Below are 7,258 nucleotides of genomic sequence, written 5' to 3' on the forward strand. Positions count from 1 at the left end.
ATATTATCTCCTCATGATCCAGAAACCCCATACCCCTCAAACAAAGTCTTGTTATTATCCACCCCCCTCCAATACAGTCTCTTCATTATCCATTCCCCCCATACGGTCTCCCCAGTATTCATCACCCTCCCCCCCCCCAGTATGGTCTCCTCATTATATACAACTTTCTCATTATCCAGTCTTCTCCTTATCCCCCCCCCCCCCCCCGTGCCTCATCATTATCATTTATTCATCCCAGCCAACCATCCCCTCCCCTCTCTCACTGGCAGTAGCTCACCAGGCAACTCTGACTGCTGCTGGCTAGCGTGTCAGGGCTGCACTTGTCCCGCAGTTCTTACGTAGGGGAAGTCTGCGCAGCTCCGTCACGATTCGCCCACGCCCAGCAGCTGACGTTGCGTCACAGAAATGAATCGCTTCCCAAAACACAGGGACGGAAGGTCCGGTGTCCAGGAGTGAGTCTCTGTGCGGGATCTGCGTACTGGGTCACGGTGTCACCCCACCAGAAGGTGTCACCCGATGCGGTTGGCCCCCCGCCCCCCCAACAATGCCACTGTGGCCTGTCAGTCCCGGCCACAGGCTCACTGTTTTAAAGGCTGCGGCACCGCTTTAGAACAGTAAGCCGCAGCTGCAGGGCTAGCCCTCCCCGGACCGGCGGCTATCTGCTTTAGCGTGGGGCTACAGGGCTAGCTGCTTTGGACCCCCAGGAATGCCCCTTTTGCCCCGTGTTAAAGACGGCCCTGAACATATGATAGGTTCTTAAAGATCCACCATTTCTTAGTGTCAATATATAATCAGGTCCTTGCCTTTAACAGTATTGGAGCAATTTTAGAAAGCTTCTGCTTACAGTATTTTCTTGTTTGTTTAAAGGGGTTCTCCTACATAAGGTGACTTTAGTAATTAAGTGTCATACAGTAATGGACATGCTTACTAAGGATCTGTACTTGTGTTGGTGGTAAATGGCTGTGCCATGTGTCCTCCATCACACTGCTGGCTTATTTTTGGGAACTGGCTTCTTCCTGATTCTGTGGCCTTCCTTTGTCACCGGCCGTGAGCGCAGTGTCCCCGACTCCCGGCAGGGTCGGGATTCGCATTGCGGGACGCGCCTGCATGCGAATGCCGGCCTATCCCTTATCTTTCTCCACTCCTGCTGCTTCCTCTCAGTCCCGGCGCGCGTGTTCCCATCCCTTAGGGCGCATGCGTGCCGGAGCTTTGAGATTTAAAGGCCAGTGCGCGCATAATTAGTGTATACACCTGTCACCATGTTATAAGTTTTTTTGCACCTCCCAAGCCCCCCCTGCCGGATCTTCAGTGCTCATTGCCTAAGAGAAAGCATTCCCATAGGCTGTTTTGCCTACCCGTGCTTCCAGACCTTCCTGCTACTTTTTTTTTACTCTGAACCTTTGACGCCTGCCTAGACCTTCTGCTACATTGACTACGCCTCTGCCTCATCTTCCGGTACCCCGCTTTGCCCAGTTACCTGTGTGGTCGAGCCGTGTCAGGGGTAGCAACCTAGGTGTCGCCTGGTGAAGACCAGTGGCACCTTAGACTCCACTCCCCGATAAGGTCCGAGTCATCAGTCACACAGGTAGAGGATCCACATCCAGTTTCGTGACAGTCCGCATTCAGCTGCATGACAGTAAGATCCGGCCATGGATCCAACTGGGGTTCCTCTGCATGACAATACGGATCTTGCATCTATTGTGGCGCTCCAGTCCCAGCATTTGGCCCAGCAAGCATAGCAGCTTAACCAGCTATCAGCCATGATGCAGCAGTTGCTATCTGCTCAGCAGCAACTGCCACAGCCACAGCCTCCTCCTCCAGCTCCAGTACAGCCTCCCGTTACTGCAGTCTCCTCCGGAACCAAACTCCGTTTATCGCTCCCTGAAAAATATGGGGGGATTCCAAGTCCTGTCGAGGTTTCGTGACGCAGTGCTCAATGCACATTGAGCTCATGGCGGACCAGATCTCCACAAAACGAGCAACGGTGGCTTTTGTCATTAGTTTCCTTTCTGGAAGGGCCTGGGCCTGGGCAACTCCGCTGTGGGATCGCAGTGATGTCATCACTACTAATCTCCAGACATTCCTGATGGAATTTCGCACTGTCTTCGAGGAACCTGTTTGTGCTTCCTCCGCTGAGACAGCTCTGCTGAGCCTGTCTCAGGGCAACTCCACTGTTGGCGAGTATGCCATCCGGTTTCGAACCTTGGCATCAGAGTTGGCTTGGAATAATGAAGCTCTCTGCTCTACCTTCAAGAGAGGATTATAGAGTCAAATTAAGGATGTTCTTGCTACCCGGGAATTGCCATCTACCTTGAATGAACTTATACAATTGGCATCCCGGATTGAACTTATACAATTGGCTTCCCTTGGTTGGCGCCAGTCTTCCAGCAACCACCGCAATCTTCTACGTTGCCCCCCGCAGTGGAGGCTATGCAAGTTGATCGGCCTGACCCTGCAGGAAAGGACTCGTCGACGAACCAAAAATCTTTGTCTATACTGCACCAGTGCAGACCACTTCCTTAAGGACGGTCCTCTGCATCCTCAGCCACAGGGAAATGCTCGCACCTAGGGTTTGTTGGAGAGGCCTCCCTAGGTGTGAATTCCTCCTCTCCACGATTAGATATGACAGTTCAACTTCTTCTTCCCTCCAAAGTGAACCTCTCAGTTCTGGCCTTCCTGGACTCTGGCTCTGCGGGAAACTTTATTGATGCTTCTCTAGTGCGTAAGTATTGTCTGCCAGTTTTCTGCCTCCTGAAACCACTGTTCATCTCTACGGTCAATGGAGAAAAACTGGACTGTACCATGCTATACCGCACTGAACCCCTGTTGATGCAGGTCAGAGTCTCCCATAGGGAGAACTTGTTCTTCTACATACTCCCACACTGTACTTCCCCTCTCTTGCTTGGTCTACCTTGGCTGCAGCTCAGTGCCTCACAGCTGGATTGGAAAACCGGAGAAGTCCTTCGATGGGGTCCGCACTGCAACAATCACTGCATTCACGTACGTGTGACCAAGTTGGAACCTTCATCTAGACCTCTACCCGGGTTACCTTCTTTTCTCCTGGATCTTGCTGATGTCTTCAGCGAAAAGCAATCTGAAGTTTTGCCTCCACATCGTCCATACGATTGTCCAATTGACTTGCTGCCCGGCACCAAACCTCCCAGGGGCCGTATCTACCCCTTGTCTGTTCCAGAAACCCAGGCCATGTCAACTTATATCCAGGAGAACCTACAGAAAGGATTTATCAGGAAGTCCTCTTCTCCTTAATGAGCTGTTTTTTCTTCGTGGAAAAGAAAGATGGGTCGTTGCATCCTTGCATCGACTACCGGGGACTGAATAAAATTTACAGTTAAAAACCGTTATCCCCTTCCTTTAATCTCGGTGTTGTTTGACCGTCTGCGAGGTGCCAGGATTTTCTCCAAATTGGATCTTCGTGGTGCCTATAACTTAATTCATATAAGAGAAGGGGACGAGTGGAAGACCGCGTTCAATATTCGAGATGGACATTTCGAATATCTTGATATGCCATTCAAACTATGTAATGCTACAGCAGTCTTCTAGGAGTTTGTCAACGACATTTTTCGGGACCTTATCTACTCCTGTGTCATTGTCTATTTGGATGACATCCTCATTTATTCACCCGACCTCCACACTCACCGTCTCCATCTCCGTCAAGTTCTGCAGCATCTCCTAGATAACCAACTCTACGCAAAACTAGAAAAGTGTACCTTTGAAAAGACCAGCCTTCCGTTTCTGGGATATATTGTTACCAGTCAAGGATTACAAATGGATCCTAACAAGTTATCCGCTGTACTGGAGTGGCCTCAACCAACTGGACTGAATGCGGTTCAGCGCTTCCTTGGCTTTGCCAACTACTATCGACAGTTTATTCCCCACTACTCCACCTTGGTTGCCCCCATCGTGTTTTTAACAAAAAAAGCTGCCAATCCTAAGGTCTGGTCTCCAGAGGCTGAAGAAGCCTACAAAAAGTTAAAGTCTGCCTTTGCATTTGCACTGGTGTTGTCAAGACCTGATCCGGACACGCCTTTTACTTTAGAGGTGGATGTGTCTTCTGTCGGTGCAGGAGCAGTCTTGACACAAAAATCTTTCAAGGGTAAGACTGTTACTTGCGGATTCTTCTCGAAGACCTTCTCTCCAGTGGAGAGAAATTATACTATAGGAGATCGAGAGCTCCTGGCTATTAAGTTGGCCTTGGAAGAATGGCGTCATCTCTTAGAGGGCTCTGTGCATCCAATAACCATCTATACGTATCACAAGAATTTGCTTTATCTTCAGTCTGCTCATCGTCTCAATCCTCGTCAGGCTCGCTGGTCCCTGTTCTTCTCCAGGTTTAAATTTTTTATTCATTTTCGCCCTGCAGAGAAGAATTTTCGGGCTGATGCTCTATCTAGATCTTCCGAGGTACAAGACCTGGAACCCCATCTGCAACATATTGTCCCTCTTGATCGTCTTATTTCTGCAGCACCAGCAATTCTTCAGTGTCTGCCCCCTGTGAAGACTTATGTTTCCCCTCGTTTGAGACTCCGGATCTTGAAATGGGGTCATTCTTCTCTGCTGGAAGGTCATGCTGGTATCCATAAATCCTTGCTACTAATTTCTCGACAGTATTGGTGGCCCACTCTGAAACAGGATGTCATGGACTTTGCTCGTTCCTGCTCTGTTTGTGCCCGGGACAAAACACCACGCGCCAAGCCTGCCGGTCTACTGCATCCTTTGCCTGTTCCTGATCTGCCCTGGTCTAACATTGCAATGGACTTTATTATGGATCTTCCTTCTTCTAGCGGCAATACAGTCATCTGGGTAATGGTGGACCGATTTTCTAAGATGGCTCATTTTGTGCCTTTGCCTGGCTTACCATTTGCACCACAACTAGCCAAACTATTCCTTTCCCATATCTTATATGTCTCCCCATATTGTCTCTGACCGATGGAGTCCAGTTCGTCTTCAAATTCAGGAGGCACTCTGTTCACGACTTCAAGTTAAATTGGATTTCTCCTCTGCCTATCACCCCCAGTCTAATGGTCAAGTTGAGAGGGTGAATCAGATTTTGGGGGATTATCTTCGCCATGACAACTGGTCTGATCTTCTTCCTTGGGTTGAGTTTTCGTACAACCATAGGGATACCGAATCCACAGGAATTTCACCCTCCTATGTAGTCTATGGACTTCATCCTCGTCCACCTCTACCCTTTCCTTCTCCCTCCGGAGTCCCTATGGCTGATGAACTAGTACGGAACTTCACCGCCATTTGGAAGAAAGCTCGTCTCTCCCTTCTTCATGCCATGACCCAAATGAAATCTCAAGCGGACAAGAAAAGGCGTCTTCCTCCTGAATTTTCACCTGGGGACAAGGTATGGCTGTCATCTAAATATATCCGCTTCAGAGTACCTTGCTACAAACTGGGACCACGCTATTTGGGGCCTTTCAAGGTCAAGAGACGTCTTAATCCAGTGTCTTATTTGCTACATCTGCCTTCCTCCCTCCAGATCCCAAATTCTTTCCACGTCTCCCTCCTGAAACCAGCCATCTATAACCGCTTAACTAAAAAGGACATTTCTCCCACTCCCATCTCTGGCACCTCTGATGTCAAGGAAATTCTGGACTCCAAGCTCATCAGAGGTAAACGTTTCTTTCTTGTTGATTGGGAGGGATTCTGTCATGAAGAGAGGTCTTGGGAGCCACAGGATAACGTCCTGGATTAGGATCTTCTCAAAAGATTCTTGAGCCGTAAAAGGAGGGGGAGACCAAAGGGGAGGGGGGTACTGTAACACACTGTGCTCCGGCCTCTGTCACCGGCCGTGAGCGCAGCGTCCCCGACTCCCGGCGGGGCCGGGATTCGCATTGCAGGACGCGCCCACATGCGAATGTCAGCCCGTCCCATACCTTGCTCCACTCCTGCTGCTGCTTCCTCTCAGCCCTGGTGCACGCATCCCCGTCCCTTAGGATTTGAGATTCAAAGAGCCAGTGCGCCCATAATTAGTGTATACACCTCTCACCATGTTATACGTTTTTTGCACCTCCCACGCCCCCCTGCTGGATCTTCAGTGCTCATTGCCTAAGAGAAAGCGTTTCCATTGCCTGTTTTGCCTACCCGTGTTTCCAGACCTTCCTGCTACGTTTCTTGACTCCGAACCTTTGACGCCTGCCTAGACCTTCTGCAACATTGACTACGCCTCTGCCTCATCCTCCGGTACCCCGCTTTGCCCAGTTACCTGTGTGGTCGAGCCGTGTCGGGGGTAGCGACCTGGGTGTCGCCTGCCGCAGCAAATCCATCCTACTTTGCGGCGGGCTCTGGTGAAGACCAGCGGCACCTTAGACTCCGCTCCCTGATACGGTTCGAGTCATCAGCCACACAGGTAGAGGATCCACATCCAGTTTCTTGACAGCCCGCATTCAGGTGCGTGACAGTAGGTTGCAAGAAATAAACTTCTGGGGAAAAGAAAGACAAAAAAAATTAGATACCAGCCACCGAAGATAGGTAAGTGAAATATGTTAATAACTAGACTTTGCTGCACCTGTCTTAGGCGCCCATGAATTAAGATTAATCAGAGGATGAGACTGCTGGTAATAAAGGTTATAAATTACATCATTCGGTTTGGAAGGACTGATCCAGGGAATGGAGGGATTGTGCATCCACCCTTAAAGGGTACTCCAGGGAAATAAAACATATCCTGTATCCACAACATATGGAACAACTTTCTGATCTGGGGGTGTGGGGTTCGACTGCTGTGGCCCTCCTAATGGAATCTTTTGCATGAAGGCCGGATATTCTCCCATCCACGGTGCGCATCGGCCCCCAACCCTTGGAGATGGGCTTCATTGACAGGCCACTCAGAAAATCACCTGCTTAGCCAGTGATTTGCTGAGTGGGCCATCACTGAAGCCCGCACATGGTTGGACCCTCCACAATCAGGAACTTATTCCCTATCGTGTGGAAGGGGAAATCAGGCAATATGGCTTCCCCCATAAAAAAAAATGTAAATAAAATAAATAAAAATAGTTAGACAATGAATTGTTTGACAGTTGTTGCAAAACTTGCACATAAGGATGTGATCTTAGTTGACAATGCATAATAGAACCTCCACCCAAAGGTTGCCATTGTACATCAGTTATAATGAGAAGCCTTTATTCCTTACACATACATTATTTTATACTATAGAGCAGTGGTCTCCAAATTGTAGACCTCCAGATGTTGCAAAACTACAACTCCCGGCATGCCAGGAAAGCCGTTGACTGTC

The sequence above is a fragment of the Hyla sarda genome, chromosome 5 (genome assembly GCF_029499605.1).
Source record: "Hyla sarda isolate aHylSar1 chromosome 5, aHylSar1.hap1, whole genome shotgun sequence".
NCBI lineage: Eukaryota > Metazoa > Chordata > Amphibia > Anura > Hylidae > Hyla > Hyla sarda.